Genomic DNA, 18,028 nt, shown 5'->3' on the forward strand with positions numbered 1-18,028 from the left:
TATAATGTGTCCTTTGGAACTAAATGGATGGGACTAGCAGTGATTATGCTCAGTGAAATAAGTAAGAAAGTGAAGGACAACTACAACGTAATTTCACTCATATGTGGAATATAGAGACTTGAAACACATGAACTTGAAAAAAGAATATATATATAGTGAACTTGTATCTGTGACCTTAGCAAAACTATGGAGGTTACCATAGGAGAGGGTTGGAGGTTATAGAACTTTGGTGGTGGGAGTGGGGTGGAATTATACTCCTATTTTATAATCTTGTGAATCACTATTAAATCACTAATATATATTACAAAACCAAACCAGTGACTGATTAGGCTTATGGGGTGAGGGGAGAAGGCGTTGAGAACAACCGAAACTGTGACTTTGGTAACTATGTGGGTAGTGGCATCACTCCTTAAAACAATGGCATTGCTGGGATCAGAACAACCTTTGCAGAACCTTTCTTATTTAAATCTCATGCCCTTCCCCTGCTTACTCTTTCTTCATAGCGCTGACCAGCTGAAGTGTATTTGAACCTGTACCGTGGCTTCCTGCCTATCTTCTCATTCGATTGAAACTTCCTGAGGACTACGGCTCCTATCTTTTCTGCAAATCTCTAGGTACAGCTCTGATTGATACTGGTTGAATGAATGAATGAGGAAGTGCAGGGTCTAGGCCTTGCTATTTGATCACGAATCAACACCAATCTGGACAAATAGATGGTTTAATCACAATTTAGCAAATAAAATCTAGGGCCAGCACATGAACAGCAGTGCCCCAAGATATGCTGTGATTAATACATGAGTGACAGCTGGTGCTTCTTGAGTTCCTTGACCCCCACTGCAAGAGGTCACCTCATTTAGCCCTCACACCAAGCCTGTAAAGTTAAGATTGTTGTTGGTCCCATTACACAGACAAGGAAACAGGCTCAGAAGACTGTGCCCAATTCACAAGGCTGGTAAGTGGCAGGGTCAGAATCTGAACCCAAGAAGTCAGCTTCAAGTCACCGCACAGTGGTCAAATGTTAGGGAAATTGGAAAGCGTCAGATACACCCTCATGAGCTGTATGGCTCCTTCCAGCTAAGAAGATCCTTCTGGAGGGGTCAGAGGCCTCACGTTTTCACACCCTCTGCCCCTAGCCAGGCAAAGTGGCAGCAGAGGCTGAATGAATGAAACACAGGCATCAAGTGGGTCTGCCCTAGCCTACACTCTGTCCCTCTCTCTACTTCTTGTTTTTGACTTACAATATTAAATCTTGACAGCAAACTCAGTGAGATGCTCCCCTTGATCCCCCCACACACACCTGCATGTGTGCACACATACTGTTAACTTTTGGTTCGTTTGTTTGGCTTTAATATTAATTTATTTATCTTAAACAAATGAACTTTATTTATTTATGTTTCACCTAAAACTACTCATCTGTGGCTTATGGTGGTGCAGGGGATTGAACCTGAGACCTCAGAGCCTCAGACACAAGACTCTTTTTCCATAACCATTTACTATCTCCCCTGCCTGTTTTTTTTTTTAAATACTTGTTTATTGCATAGAGACAGAAAGAAATCAAGAGAGGAGACAGAGAGACCCCTGCAGCACTGTATCACAGCTTATGAAGATTTCCCCCCTGCAGGTGGGGACTGGGGGCTTGAACCCTGGTCCTTGTGCATTATATATATTCAATAACAAGTGTGCTCAACCAGGTAAGCTACCACCTAGCCCCAACACTGTTATCTTTCTCCCCATTTTCTTGAAGAAGTGAGGTGTAGTAAAGTCAGCTGGCATGCTCAAGGTCTCAAAGCTACTTCATAAGAGTGCTGGCTGGCTCCACACCCAGGAGCTTATTCCAGGTCCCACATTCTATGCTTCCACTGCACAGACCTCATGCAGCCAGGTGGACCCAGCTGACCAATCCTGTGCTAGTGTGACTGCTAGGTAGGACAGGCCAGGTTTACTCTGTGACCTTCCTGCCTCTGTGCTGTGATGCGCCATCCCTGCAAACATCACACATCCAGCTGAGGCTGCACTGAGATAGCAATCCTGCCCTCTACCTCCTGTCACTGGGCATCCTGCACTCAATCACCCACATATTCATTTCTTTTAATCACTCTCTTCTTGACTGTGATAAAGTCATTTTTATAGCACCAGGGACGTGCATGTCATTTGAATTAAGTGTGCTGGTGTCCATGGGTTTCATTGGTGAACCAGGCTGATAAAGGAAGACATGTTTCAGTGATCCCCATCCTTTTAACCGGTTATTTTCCAGGCCACTATTTCTTTTATTTTAAATATATATATACATATTTATTTATTTATTTATTTATTTATCCCCTTTTGTTGCCCTTGTTGTTTTATTGTTGTAGTTATTATTGTTGTTATTAATGTCATTGTTGTTGGATAGGACAGAAATTGGAGAGAGGAAGACAGAGAGGGGGAGAGAAAGATAAACACCTGCAGACCTGCTTCACTGCTTGTGAAGTGACTGCCCTGCAGGTGGGGATCCGGGGGCTCAAACCAGAATCCTTATGCCGGTCCTTATGCTTTGTGCCATGTGTGCTTAGCTCACTGCGCTACTGCCCAACTCCCCTAGGGCACTATTTCTTAAGAGATTTATTAGGAGAGAATATGTTGTGGTAGTTTGTACATCTATGGGATGCTGTGGAAAGCTGCCAGAAGCCATTTGTGGGGAAGAGTTGGGCCTCCAATAGAGGACTGATGAAGGACATTGTTGTTATCCTTGGGGCTGGGGGGGGGGAGCTGCCCAGCCTCTGGGGAGTGGTGCCAGGGAAGGACAGAAAAGTTACACTCAGGTAGAAAGGCCCTGAAAGACTGGAGTCCAACACAGAGTCCTTGGTCCATGCTCAACAGTAAACAATGGCAAAGAGAAACTGACAGGCTTTAAGTCCTCCAGAAAGAAGAGAACAGACACTGTCAACAAAAGGTTAGTATGTGGTCACCTGCCTTTCCTGGAGTCAATTAAAAACAACAACTGTATTTATTTATTTTGGATAGAGACAGAAAGAAATTGAGAAGGAAGAGGGGAGCTAGTGAGGGAGAGACAGACACCTGCAGTGATGCTTTACTGCTTGTGAAACTTCCCCTCTTCAAGTGGGGCTGGGGGCTTGCACCCAGAGCCTTGTGCATGGTAGTGTGTGCTTTCTACTGGGTACCCCACTGTCTGGTCCCTGGAGGCGATTTGCTATCAGCCCAGCTCACCACTGTGTATCCAGAGCCTTGTAGAGGGCAGGGAATGAATAGGGAGAACCTGGGAAACACAGATACTGCTGTGCCCAGAACACACGTTCCCCAGACACATGTTTCCCATACTGCTGGGGGGAAGAAAATAAATGTTGCATGAGGAAATGAGAGTGGTAACAGGTGTGGGTGTGGCTTGGAGAGGAAGTGAAGGCAGGGCTTGCAAGCTTATAAAAGCTGATGTTTTTTTTCTCTCTGCCAATCTGGAAGCATCAACTATTTATGTGAGTAAATAGCTCTCCCCCCACTACCACTGCCCACATGTACTCCAACATGTGTGTGTTTTCAATTTTCCTGAATAAAGCTTAAACTTCCTGAAAGTCATGCTTTCTCCTCAGTTCTTTGTTGAGTTTATGTGTGATGAATATTTAACCCTGTGGGGAGCAAACTCACCTATGCTCCTCTCAATACAGCCTGATTCATCAGAGGAATCAAAGGACCATTTGATGGGTAGAAGGATGAGTAAAGAAGGGTAAAGATTGGACACCAGCACTGGTTCTCTCTCTGGGCAAAGTAGAAAAAGTGCCTCCATGAGAAACAGATTGACAAAGATCCTGGGCATCAAGGTTCTCAGAACCAGCACATGTGCCTGTGTCCAAGCTTGGCATTCAGGTCTCCTAACTACCTGTTTTCAAGGACTCTGTGGCTTTGCACATTGAGTAGTTCCACAGAGACCAGTGAGCATGGAAAGAACGTGTCTATTATTAAATAATATTTGTCACTCAGGATCTCTTCAAAATCTACAAGAAAATGGCCGACCGAGTCTGCTACACGGTCCCTGATGCTTACTCAGTCTCCACAATCACCTGAAATCACTCTCCCTCCTCTGACATGGTCAGTCAGAACCACTAGCTAGTCTCTGTGACTCCCAGTCATTCCCCAGTCAGTTCACACCTTTACTCACATGCTGCTTCCTAAAAGTATTCTTAGCACCTGCCACTTGAAAGACACATCTTTCACATTCTCCCCCCACCACCCCAGTCACAGCCACCCCCTCCATTAAATTCATGTTCACCCCTTAACTTTCCAGTCCCAACTGAGTCACTAGCTGGTAGCAGCTGTATGAGTGACTCAGGCAAAACCAGTGAAAGAATCACCCAGTTTGCAGGAAAGCAGTAGAGGGGGACTCCTGGAACCATCGACAAAGCCAGGAAACTGATGATCCTAGGTTATCCCACTCCAGACAACATCAGGAATAAATGAGGAGCCTCCTCTAAATTCCATCAATGGAAGGACCAACCCTAGGAAGAATGAGAACTGAGAAAGGACCTAACAACAGATCAATGAGCTGTCCAGAGTGCTGATGCTCTTGTTCCAGGGGAATTGATTCTGCATACCTGGTCTTTCCATCCTCAGGGTCAACTTGATTAGCCCCCCTACCCTGAGATTGATGACATCTGTTCAGATCAAATTGAACTCAAATTTTTGCATCTTCACCCTCATTTCTCCCTTCTCCTTTCCACCCCCCACCACCTTGGGAGCCATCTGACCATTATAATAAAAATCCAGCTTTATGTAAATACCCTTCCTTCAAGTAATAAATGCCATTAGCTGAGTCTGTCTGAGCAACCGCAGGCTTTTAAACATCCATTTGAAGATCTCTGAAAGCTCTCTTGAGGCTCTTGCTCATAATTCACTAAGTGGGAGTTGGTAATAACTGTGTTAAATGGCCAGGCCCAGCAATTCGCAGGAGGTGTGTCTGTTTGTGTGGTGGTGGTGGTGGTGGTGGGGGTGCTGGGAAGAGGAAGCCCTTCCTTCCATGCTGATCGGTTACTTATTTTTAAGAGTCCCCCTGGGGGCTCACAGTCCTTTGATGAGCCACTAATGAAAGAGTCAGAGCTGACAATTAATTTCCCCAGAGTTATTATTTATTGTTTTGGCAACAATTCTCTGAAAAGCCTTAATGCTCACCTGGCTTCCCTGTGGTTGAAGGGAGCCATGAGTGGAGGGGAGAAATGAATTCTCCTTGTTTATTCAGTGGTCATGTGTTGAGTACCTACTGTGTGTCAGACACTGCACTGTGTCTAGGTACACCCCCTGCCTTCAGGGGTCCCTCAGCATTATTGGGAGTTGAAAAGCAAGAGAACAGGAAGTTACTACTAGTACAGTATGGTACACACCAGGGAAAGGCAGTGGAGGGCTCTGTGAGAATATGGGGACATATAAACCACATTAAAGGTATTAGAGGGGAATCAGGCGGTAGCACAGAGGGTTAAGCACATGTGGCGCAAAGCGCAACGACTGGCGTGAGGATCCCAGTTCGAGCCCCGGCTCCCCACCTGTAGGGGGATCCCTTCACAGGCGTTGAAGCAGGTCTGCAGGTGTCTATCTTTCTTTCCTCCTCTCTTTCTTCCCCTCCTCTCTCCATTTCTCTCTGTCCTATCTAACAACGACAACAACAACAATAACCACCACAACAATGAAAACAAGGGCAACATAAGGGAAAATAAATATTAAAAAATTAAAAGAAAAGGTACCAGAGAAGGCTACCAAGAGGATAATTTCTTTTTTTAAAAAATATTTATTTATTCCCTTTTGTTGCCCTTGTTGTTTTATTGTTGTAGTTATTATTGATGTCGTTGTTGTTGGATAGGACAGAGAGAAATGGAGAGAGGAGGGGAAGACAGAGAGGAGGAGAGAAAGATAGACACCTGCAGACCTGCTTTACCGCTTGTGAGGCGACTCCCCTGCAGGTGAGGATCCTTATGCCGGTCCTTGCGCTTCGGTCCTTGCGCTTCGCCCCACATGGGCTTAACCATCTGCGCTACTGCCCAACTCCCAGGATAATTTCTTGAGAGCTTGTTCTAGCAGGGGAGCGCAGCTACTCGTATACCCTCAACCGAAGACCAGTCCGTCTCTATTCGGGGAAGGCCGTCCTCTTCGACCGAGCGCGCAGCTTCGAGAGGGAAGCACATGGAGCAGTGAGGGAGGAAGGGGACACCAGCCTAGCCAGCCAGAGCAGCCGAATCAACCCTGGCGATCAGTGGGGTGACAGATGTCGCAGCCAGATCACCCTCACATCCACCCCAGGATAATTTCTTTATGGTCACTTAAGAGTTCATAAGACAAATACAAAAATAGGGAAAGAGAATGCCCTAAGAAGAAATATCAGTATGCTCAGAAATCTTTTTTTGCCACCAGGGTTATCACCTGGGCTCAGTGCCTGCAATGGCAACTCCACCATTTCTGGTAGCCTTTTTTTTTTTCCCATGCTGATAAAAGGTGAGACAGAGAAAGAGGGAGAAAGGCTTCGACAGCACTGCTCCACCACCTTGAAGCTGGTGACTGGGAACTTGAACCCAGGTCTTTATGCATGGTAATGTGTGTGCTTTACTCAGTGTGCCACTACCCGGCCTCTGCCTCCGTGCAATGACTTTGAGAAGAGAGAATATCCATAAAATTCTCATGAGATGATAGAGTATAAAGAATCCTTAGTCACTGCTGCTGGAGTGCAAATTGTTATGTTTTAGAAAATGGCTGGGCGGGGGAGTCCGGCGGTAGCACAGCAGGTTAAGTGCACATGGTGCAAAGTGCAAGGACTTGAGTAAGGATCCCGGTTCAAGCCCCCAGCTCCCCACCTGCAGGGGAGTTGCTTCACAGGCGAAACAGGTCTGCAGGTGTCTATCTTTCTCTCCTCTTCTCTGTCTTCCCCTGCTCTCTCCATTTCTCTCTGTCCTACCCAACAATGATGACATCAATAATAACTACAACAATAAAACAACAAGGGCAACAAAAGGAAATAAATAAATAAATATTAAAAAAAAAAGAAAATTGCTGGGCATTATCTAGCAAAGTTGGAGATATGAGAATATTGGTGGCCAGCCTGGGAGATGGTGCAGGAAGGAGAGTTCCTGACCTGTGAGTATGAGGTCCTGAGTTCAATGTCCTGCATCACATGTGCCAGAGTGATGCTCTGGTTCTCTCTCTCTCTATTTCTCTATCTCTCTCTCATTAGCAAATAAATGTGTTTTAAAGAAAACTTTTTTTTAAGAAAACTCTGTTATGCAGAGTTCCTTTTCTTTCTAGAGGCATTTCTGTAAACATTGGGAGATATATTCGAAGTGATCATAGTAGTATACCTTATAGCAGTCAATAGCTGGAAAGAAGCTGAAAAACCATGGCAGTAAAATGATTAACTGGGGCATCATCAACTGAATACCATACACTAGTGAAAATGAATGTATTACAGCTACACATAGCAAAATGGATATATCCTCCTTATGATAACACCAAGGAATACATGCATCATGAATCCATTTACATTAAATTCAATGTAGGAGGGGCTGGGCAGTAGTGCACCCAACCAATTGTACATTTTACCATGTATAAAGGACCCAAGTTCAAGTCCCCAGTCCCCATCGTTAGGGGTGAAACTTCACATGGAATGATGATGCAGTGCTGCAGATGTCTCTTTTTCTCTGTATCTCTATTTCCCTTTTCCTCCTAATTTCTGTCTTATAAAATAAATAATATTTAATATTTAAAAATGAATTCACTTGGGAGTCGGGCGGTAGCGCAGCGGGTTAAACGCATGTGGCGCAAAGTGCAAGGACCTGCATAAGGATCCCGGTTTGAGCCCCCGGCTCCCCACCTGCATGGGGGTCGCTTCACAAGCAGGTCTGCAGGTGTCTATCTTTCTCTCCCCCTCTCTGTCTTCCCCTCCTCTCTCCATTTTTCTCTGTCCTATCCAACAATGATGACATCAATAATGACAACAATAAAACTATTAGGTCAACAAAAGGGAAAATAAATAAACATTAATTTTTTTTAATGAATCCACTGTAGGCAAAATCAAAATATTATTTTGGTATGCATACAAAAATAATAAAACAATACAAGAAAGTCAGGAAATGATTGTAATGGGGAGGCTAAGGGCTTACTCTTGGGGAGAATGGAAGCATGATTGGAAAGGTTCTCAAGGAGCATCAGATAATATTGTTTCTTGATTTAAGTGGGGCCTACACAGGTATTTAGAATTCTGTGCACACCTGTGAATTCTTTTTTTAAAAATATTTATTTATTTATTTCCTTTTGTTGCCCTTGTTTTATTGTTGTAGTTATTATTGTTATTATATTGATGTTGTTGTTGTTGTTGGATAGGACAGAGAGAAATGGAGAGAGGAGGGGGAGACAGAAAGAGAGATACCTGCAGACCTGCTTCACTGCCTGGGAAGGGACTTCCCTGCAGGTAGGGAGGAAGGGGCTCGAACAGGGATCCTTACGCTGGTCCTTGTGCTTTGCACCATGTGCGACATCTGTGAATTCTGTGCACATCTATGTCTTACACATTTTCTAGATGAATGTTATATTTTAAAATTTTGGCTTGAAAGGGTATTCTTGGTCATATGCTTTCCACCCAGGTTATATTAATGAAAATAACCCTTGTATAACCCTTGTGAGACAACAGGAGGACTGGATGCGGCTCTCAGGGAGTGAAGCCAGCATCATGCTTTGGGTGTGTGTGTGTGTGTGTGTGTGTGTGTGTGTGTGTGTGTGTGTGTGTAGCCAGAGACAGTTGTCATAATTTGTGATGTCAGGGATTTCTGGACTTGAGGACTTTAGTTGTTCCCTTAAGTCATCTTCATGAAACAGCATGATTCAAGTCTCCAGAGAATTCCAAAGTGGCTTGGGTAAAGTGTCAGAAATTAAAAAGGAGACAGGTGATACACATACAATCATCAAGACATAAGCAATGAATTTTATTGAGCTTTACTTTTGGTGACAAAAATAGGGAATTACTTAAAAGCCTATTAGCAAAGAGCTGATTGATCATTATATTACAATCAAACAGAGGGATATTCCTCATAAAATTACATTGAGAAATCTGGGGTAGGGATAGATAGATGGCGCAAAGGTTATGCAAAGAGACTCTCATGCCTGAGGCTCCAAAGCCCCAGGTTCAATCCCCTGTACCACCATAAGCCAGAGCTGAGCAGTGCTCTGGTGAAGGAAAGAAAAGAAAGAAAGAAAGAAAGAAAGAAAGAAAGAAAGAAAGAAAGAAAGAGAGAAAGAAAGAAAGAGAAATCAGTTAGATCTGTAAGGAAGATTGAATGATGCTGTTACCATATTGCAATGTGAATATGTCCAGTCATAGAGTGATGGTTTTGTATGATTTCATTCTTAAAAAAGAAAAATTCAGGCTGTGACTATATGCATGTTGGACAGGTTTGGCTTGATGGATGGAAGAAAACTTAGCAAGTTGTTAATACTGATTTTCCCCTCGATAGGGTGAGATTAGAAGAGGGTTGGAGTACAATACTACATTGTGTGTGTGTGTGTGTGTGTGTGTGAGAGAGAGAGAGAGAGAGAGAGAGAGAGAGAGAGAGATGTATGAGAAAAATTCCCAAAACCACATTTCTAAGTGAATTAATGTGTTTTTATCTTAATAAATTCAGACAGGTTATTTTTTTCTCAAAGCACTGTAGGCATCCATACTTTCACTAACAATTTAGGGCAATTCTCATTTCTCTACTCCCTTTGCAACACTAGATGTTATCAATTCACAGGACTTTCTCACACAATATAAGCAAATGAGCAAACGAAGACAGATCAAGACAAAACAAAACAAAAAATAATAATACTTCCAAATCTGTATCATTATTTTTATTTGTATCGATCTGATCATGATTAAAGTGGATTGTCTTCTCTCTAATGTTTGTTCATCTTTTGTAATTCTTCTCCAACAATGCTTACTCTTGCTGTTTATCCTCTTTATATGAGCTGGTTTAGCTTTTCATTGGTATGCAAAATATTTGCATATGAACCCATTGTCTGTTGTATAATCCTGCATTTATAAAGACAGAAAAATGGTAACAGGGGAAATGAGTTGCTTAAGGGCATCAGGTGGCAAATGTCAAAGCAGGAGGGGGTCACACTGCTCAGGGCTTCATTCCTGAACATTTCATATCTTATGGTAAAATTTCTGGCAATTGCTAGCACCAAACTCAGATGTGATCTTCCTTCATCAGATTCATCTGGTTCTCCATTAATATTGGGTCAGATCCCAGGCCTTTTGAATCAGAATCTCTAGAAGTAGTTAAAGAATTTGCCAAGTGTGTGTGTGTGTGTGTGTGTGTGTGTGTGTGTGTGTGTGTGTTTCCTATACTCACTAGGGTTAGAGAACCATTACCCTAAAAACTCAAAGTTCTTGCATAGGCACAAAAGTGCTCTCAGTGCAGACAGGGGTAGAGAAAGTCAGTGAGAAAATGGCATTGTAACTCTCCCAACTCACCAGCACTAGTTGGAGAAAGACTCCTTAAGGCTGAAGCAGCGAAACAGTTATCACCAGGGACCTGTTGGCCTCATGCTGCCCTTAAGCCAAAAGCAAGCTTTTGTGGCAATAGGGGTGAATCTAATATATCACTTTCTTGCTAGTATAAAGGTGTAAATGTCAATCTGCCCTCATTTTTGTGAAGATTTGACAAAGCACTTAAAGTGGTACCCATTTTAATCAACAAAGCAGCCAGAAAGATCACAGGGCAGCAAGTGTGCCATATCCTATCTGAGCTCTGGGTGGATTTGAAAATTGCACTTTTAATTAAAATTGGCATTTCTGAAGCTTGGATTGGAGTTGGCCATTTTGCTGGGGAATTGCAGACAGTGAGGCAAACAATCTGAGAGAGAGGTTTAAATGAGCAAAGAGGATGACTTGTGTGTGAACAGAGGCACTTGTTCAAATAATGAAAGGGAGAAAAGATAATGTAAAAAATGTCTTTGTGTTTAGTTAGCTTTCCTCAGAGACCTGCGTTAATTGTAGCTGAGCTGTCCGAGGTGCTGACGGCTGGGTGAGGAGAGCTTGTCAGAGGAAAATGTCTGCTTCATGCTTCTCAGTCCCTCAAGTTTGGCCTCTTTAATCAATTTCTTTCTGGTTAATGACAAACACACACTGCAAGGTGTTATGCTACAAGGCATTCATTCACTCAGATCACAGAAGTCACCAGGCATCTATTAATGTAGAGTTAGGTGATCTTTTAAACAGTGAAAAAAAAAAAGGCAGCCCAGAATCTCTGGATCCTGTTGTATTAATGTTGTGGTGAATTTCAAAGTTGTTATTATTTCAAGATTTAAGGATTTTTGTGAACCAGCAGATTTTGAAAACAATCAAGGATAATGCTGAGGAGAGAAAAATGTAAAACTTCAATTGTCATCTAATCTTCCCATCTCTTAATGTAAAAGGGAGGGATTTTAAAGCTGATAAAAGTATAATGGATTTTATCTCAGAATTTTATAGTTCCTTTAAGTGATTTTATTTTGAAAAACATCTTATTGTCTTTATTTCACTTAGATCCAGGGAAAAATTCAGCATGCACTAGCAGCAGGAAACAAATAGAAGTTATTTGTAAACGTCCACCTCAGATATTATCTAACTGCTGTGTGCACACATGACCTTTACAGTCAGTATGTTGGATAGTCTTGTTGGCAAGTTCTTCCTCTTTCCACAGTTACAGTGCTTAGATATGGCACTGTAGGAGTTGAATGGAAAGGGCTGGAATTAACACTTGTTGGGAACTCACTTTGTATGAGCACTGTGAGAAAACAGATGCTAAACTTGTTTTATCCTAATATGATTTTCACTCATTTTGTGAAGTGGACATTAGCAGCGTCCCAGTTTTGGTGAATGTGTTACACTTTATAACTTAACTTAAAAGAACTTTCAAAGATAAACTCAGCAGGAAATAGAGAATAAATAGTGTGTAGATGAGTGGTCAGAAATAATCTCATTTGACCTGTACATCAAAGAAGTCATCAAACAAATTTCAAGTTAATTAATTAATCAATTATGTATAAATAATGTAATGGTAGAAAGTATTTTTAAAACAGAAAACAAAACATTGAAAAATATTAAATCTAAGGAAGGATATGTTTTTTTCAAGACTCAGAAGCAATTGAAATAAAAGGGGAAAGATGAATGATTTTAATTTTCAGGATGGGTGGATATTATTATACTTTTAACTTCATTTTTCAGAAGTTGATGATTTGTGGTTGTCGACATCTCAAATTGAAAACTGAAACCCATAGTGACACTTTCAGAGTAGATGGAGTTTATCTGGAATTTAAGAGAAAAATATCCCCTGTTTGATTTATGTGAAAATCAACTGACCTGGGTATAAAATTGAGATTAGTACACTCTGTTATTTGTCAGTTATACCTTGATTAGAAAGAAAAAAAGGCAAAAAGATTCAGCCAATCTAAAAGAAATACCTCCATTTCATACCACTTAGAGGAGGTGTACCAGGTCCCCAGATAGCAAAACCTCTCCAGACCACTGTGCTTTGTGTGAATTCAGACCACATGGTGGCTTGACTTCAGTTTATACACCACCACAAACTCAAAAATGTCAACCATATATGATTCAGCCAGTATTAGGAGAAGGCAAATAGCAAGACTTTAGTGGTGGCAATACAGCACTTCCCTAAGAAGGGAAATCACAGACACCTAACTAAATGACCCCATCAGAGTAGCTAATTTTTAAGAAGATAACTGAATAAAACTGACTTATCATCTTACATGTTTAAGGTAAAGTATAAGGAGAAAGGAAATCCAACCCACTTTTTTTTTTTTGTCCTCAGGGTTATCGCTGGGGCTCAGTGCTGCACTATGAATTCACTGCTCCTGGTGGCCTTTTTTTTTTTTTTTTTTCTTTTCATTGTTGTTGCTATTATTGCTGTGGCTGCTACTGTTGTTGGACAGGACAGAGAGAAATTGAGAGAGGAGGGGGAGACAGAGAGGGGGAGAGAAAGATAAACATTTTCAGACCTTTATCACAAGTGATTTACCACTTGTGAAGCAACCCTTCTACAGGTGGGGAGCCAGGGGCTCAAACCAAGATCAGTTTTTAAGCTCTGCACTATATGCTACTGCTTGACTTGCTCCCCCTGCCCTGCAGTACTTTGGAGTGATACCGACCTGGGTTTGAATTCCAGATCTACCAAGTACATGGTGTATGAACATAGGAAAATAATAGCACTTCTCTGAGCTCAGTCTCCTCATCTGTGAAATAGAAATACGAACAGTCCCCAAACTGAAAAGCTGTTGTAGGGACTCAGGTTCTGTATGTGATATATTGGTGTAGTGACTGACATATGATAATCCCCCTCTGCATGAATTGTTAGCACTATTAACCAGAAGTACCAGGGAAAGACTTTCTTTGATAGTCATCTCCATGGGGTTCTTTTTACACATTTTTTTAAATTTTATTTTTGCATTGCAGAGAAAAAAAACCTTTATATACAGCTCATTCCTCATGAAAGGTAGGGCAAATGTTAGAGAAAAAACATAAATGTGATAAAATGGAGGTTGTTTTGATAATAATAACCAACTACAGAGTGACTGCCTGCAGATTTTTAATTCTACTGAAAAAATTATGAGTGCAATTAATCTTTTCTCTACTGTGTCTGAATTAAGACTTTAAATAGTCAGTAATAGAACTATGTAGAGAACTAACTCCATGGGCTTTAATGATTCTACACTATAACTCCACCAAAAAAAGCATATCCTGAGCATTGCTTTATAGATTCTCTATATTTGTGGAATTTGAATTTTCTTATGCTTAATAAGACAGAGGAAAATTGATAGGGGGGGAAAGGAGGAGGTGGAGAGATCTGTAGCACTACTTCATCACTTATGAAGGTGGGGACCAAGGTCTTGAACCCGGGTCCTTGCAAATGGTAGTGTTTATGCTCAACTATGTGTGCCGCCACCCAGTCCTTCTGTGGGATTCTTGAGGAAGGTCTTTTTTTAGGAGCTGGAAAGGTTATGTAGTCATTTGACAAGACAGCCAAACTACTTCATCTCATCCTACCCCCCACCACCATCACCATCTCCAGTCCCTGATGTAGAAAGACATCCCAGAGCCTGTGTGAACCCCATTTTGCTGCTGAAATCGATGACTGAGACAGTGATCAAGGCAGGGAAGGGGGCTGTGCAGGAGCAAGATGAAGAAATCGAGACGCCAGCACAGCAGCGACAGAAGCTCATTGACTTCTTCTCTCTAGGGGCCAGCTCGGCCAGCTGGGGAGACCTGTCATTAACTCTCTTTATTGTCTACATTTTCTGCCTCACTGGCTCATCTGAGAAGGCAAATGGGAACTGACTTGAAGTCACTCCTTGCATGAATCTTGCTTCATTGGCTTCTGGAAATGGGAGGAGCTGGCATCACTGAAAACACTGCTGGAAGGCATTCAAGCATGTGATAAGAGGAACTGCATGGACACGTGACTCGGGGGATGGTTCTGTGAACTCATCCTAAAAGGATTATGGTTGTTTCTGCCCAAATATGCTTTCTGTTGAACCTAGAGTCTCCTACCACTGCCACTTGGAAAGTGTTTTATCTTTTTAGTCAGATTCATAGAGTTCATCCTGAGCATTTATGTTTTCTTCTCTTTTCTTTTCTTGTCTTTTCTTTTCTTTTCTTCTCTTTTATTCTATTCTATTCTATTCTATTCTATTCTATTCTATTCTATTCTATTCTATTCTATTCTATTCTATTCTATTCTATTCTCTTTTCTTTTTGTTGGATAGGACAGAGAGAAATCGACAGAGGAGGGGAAAACAGAGGAGGGGAGGAGGAGAGAAAGATAGACACTTGCAGACCTGCTTCACCGTTTGTGAAGTGACTCCCCTGCAGGTGGGGAGTCGGGGCTCGAACCGGGATCCTTACGCTGGTCCTTGTGCTTTGCACCATGTGCGCTTAACCCGCTGCACTACTGCCCAGTTCCCTTTTTCTTTTAATTTGTCTAAACAGTATTCTCCCACAAGGATTGAGCTGTGTGGCCTGGACCTTGCATGCAAACACTAATGTGCTCCTTACTAACTGCAAAGTCTTAGATTCTCAGTTTCATTGTTTGTAAGATAAAGATTTTCACCTTCTTTGAGGTGCTGAGTGAATATTGGTAATTATTTTCCACATCAAGCATTTATCAGATTTTAAGTGCTTGGATAGTTCAGGATCACTGAGGGTTGACAGTAAAGCCAAAACTTGGCCTTGGGGATACACTATATCAAAAGTCCCCTTACAACATTTACATGCATTAGGGCCCTTGCTAGAAATCACTGTGACAATGATCAGCAAGTCAGACCTTCCCTGATCATCTTCTCTGCTTCAGAACTTAAGAAGTCACATAAGGTACTGGCTGATTCTATCCAAGAAAATCTTATTTTAAAAATTTTTAAAAATATTTATTTATTCCCTTTTATTGCCCTTGTTTTATTGTTGTAGTTATTGTTGTTGTTATTGATGTCATTGTTGTTGGATAGGACAGAGAGAAATGGAGAGGAGGGGGAAGACAGAGAGGAGGAAAGAAAGACACCTACAGACCTGCTTCACTGCCTGTGAAGCAACTCCCCTGCAGGTGGAGAGCTTGGGCTCAAACCGGGATCCTTGCCCCGGTCCTTGAGCTTCACACCACCTGCACTACCCACTGCACTACCACCCGACTCCCCAAGAAAATATTTAAAAAAAAAACACCTGTGTGTGGTCCAGAAGATGGTGCAGTGGATAGGGCATTGGACTCTCAGGCATGAGGGACTAAGTTCAATCCCCGGCAGCACATGTACCAGAGTGATGTCTAGTTCTTTCTCTCTCTCTCTCTCTTATCATTTCTCATGAATCAATAAATAAAATCTTTTTTTAAAAAAATCTGGAAAGCTAATAGAAGGAGCCCTCATGTTCACTTTGACTGCACACAGACTAAAATAAGAATGATACAAAGATTAGCATGGAGCCTGTCCAAGGATGACACCTACATTTGTGACGTATTCACGCACATACACACAAAGATGAAACCCATAACTCTTCTGTTGCAAATTTAGGGATATATGAGCCATTAAGTGAAAGAGAAACTAACTGTGATGAAAAGGTCAGAGATACTACTCAGCTATTAAGAATGATGAGTTCACCTTCTTCACCTCATCTTGGATGGAGCTGGAAGGAATCATGTTAGGTGAAATAAACTAGAAAGAGAAGGATGAATATGAGATGAACTCACTCATAGACAGAAGTTGGGTAAGAAGATCTGAAAGGGAAACTAAAAGCAGGACCTGACCAAATTGTAAGTAGGGCACCAAAGTAAAAACCCTGTGGTGAGGGATAGACATGCAGCTTCCTGGGCCAGTGAGGGGTGGGAGTGGGTGGGAGGGATGGGTCACAGTCTTTTGGTGGTGGGAATGGTGTTTATGTACACTCCTAGTAAAATGTAGTCATATAAATCACTAGTTAATACGAGAGGGGGAAAATTAATTGTATGTCTCGAAGTTTTTCAAAAAACAAACTGAATCTTTTTAATATATAGGCTGTGTATTTGATATGCGGACTCTCTCAAAAGCCTAGACCAAGTAGATCAGAAGCAACCAATAGCACAGCTATATACAAGATATTGGGTACTGTACAGCAAACCCTAACTAAAGGACTTTTCGAAGTTAACCCAATTACCAAATAATGTGATGATAACATTAACTATCCATTGTCTTCTTGAACCCTAAGACAGCAGAAACCTCACATCTCCACTATAGAGCCTCTACTTCCCCCAGTCCTAGAACCATTGTATAGGGCCCACTTTCCCATATGCCTCTCCCAATCCATACCAAATAATATTGCATCTGCCGATCACAACCTAACCAACACAATGATTGCCACCTCAACATGCTTCACTTCAGACTGTGTCCAGAGACTTCACATGTGGAATGACAACCCTTCAGCTTCATTACTCAGGTGAGACCTTCCCTTTCATAGTATACTCTAATTCCATCTCAGGTGGTTCACTTTCTAACAAAGTCCCAAAACCTAGATATACACCAGTTTCTGTGAGAGAGAGCATATCTTCACATGTATCCGTAAACTACTACAAAATATATACCTGAAAGCAGAAGTACACTAGAGTTTGCAGTGAGTACCCCCCTAACACTTCCTCTCCACTAGTCCAAGCTTTGGGTCCATGATTGCTCAACAATTTGTTTGGCTTCGTATGTTAACTCTCTTTTCAGTCACCAGGTTCCAGATGTCATCAGGATGCTGGCCAGGCTTCCCTGGATTGAAGACCCCACCAATGTGTCCTGGAGCTCAGCTTCCCCAGAGACACACCCTACTAGGGAAAGAGAGAGGCAGACTGGGAGTATGGACTGACCAGTCAATGCCCATGTTCAGCAGGGAAGCAATTACAGAAGCCAGACCTTCCACCTTCTGCAACCCACAATGACCCTGGGTCCATGCTCCCAGAGGGATAGAGAATGGGAAAGCTATCAGGGGAGGGGGTGGGATATGGAGATTGGGCGGTGGGAATTGTGTGGAGTTGTACCCCTCCTACCTTATGGTTTTGTTAATTAATCCTTTCTTAAATAAAAAAGAAAAAGAAAAAGAAGTTGAGAAATAAGAACAGAAAAGGGAAACACAAAGTAGAACTTGGGCCAGGTTTGGTATGTTGCACCAAAGTAACTAGGTCCTGGTGCATGATGGTAGAGGAGGACCTCATCTGGGGTGAGAGTGTTTTGCAGAAAATTGAGAAATTTTACACATGTACCAACAACTGTATTTACTGTAAATCACTAGTAACTTCCCAATAAAAATATTTCAAAAAAAAAAAGTTCAGAGACACTTGATGCTCAAAGTGGGTGGAGGAACATCGTGAAGGGGCAGAGTGGATAGGAAACTAAGCAGAGATCTCATTCTCAGGCAGTGCCCTTTGCTGGTTATTAAACTTATTCATCGTCTATTTCTTCATTTGTAATATGGATGAAAGGATGGTAACACCTACAGCATGAGGTTGGTGGGTAAAGTGAGTTGTATGTAGCT

At 42.0% G+C, this 18,028-nt stretch overlaps 1 long non-coding RNA gene and 1 other non-coding gene across 2 annotated transcripts in view; one reads left to right on the forward strand and one right to left on the reverse strand.

Moving 5' to 3' along the window:
- LOC132541902 (uncharacterized) overlaps nt 1-18,028 on the reverse strand; it is a 74,459-nt gene that overhangs the window by 13,763 nt on the left and 42,668 nt on the right. The gene's annotated exons all lie outside the window — the stretch shown is intronic.
- On the forward strand, nt 15,910-16,011 carry LOC132542821 (U6 spliceosomal RNA). Its single transcript, XR_009553787.1, has one exon. It is a non-coding gene; the product is annotated as a U6 spliceosomal RNA (small nuclear RNA).

The sequence above is a fragment of the Erinaceus europaeus genome, chromosome 1, assembly GCF_950295315.1.
Source record: "Erinaceus europaeus chromosome 1, mEriEur2.1, whole genome shotgun sequence".
NCBI lineage: Eukaryota > Metazoa > Chordata > Mammalia > Eulipotyphla > Erinaceidae > Erinaceus > Erinaceus europaeus.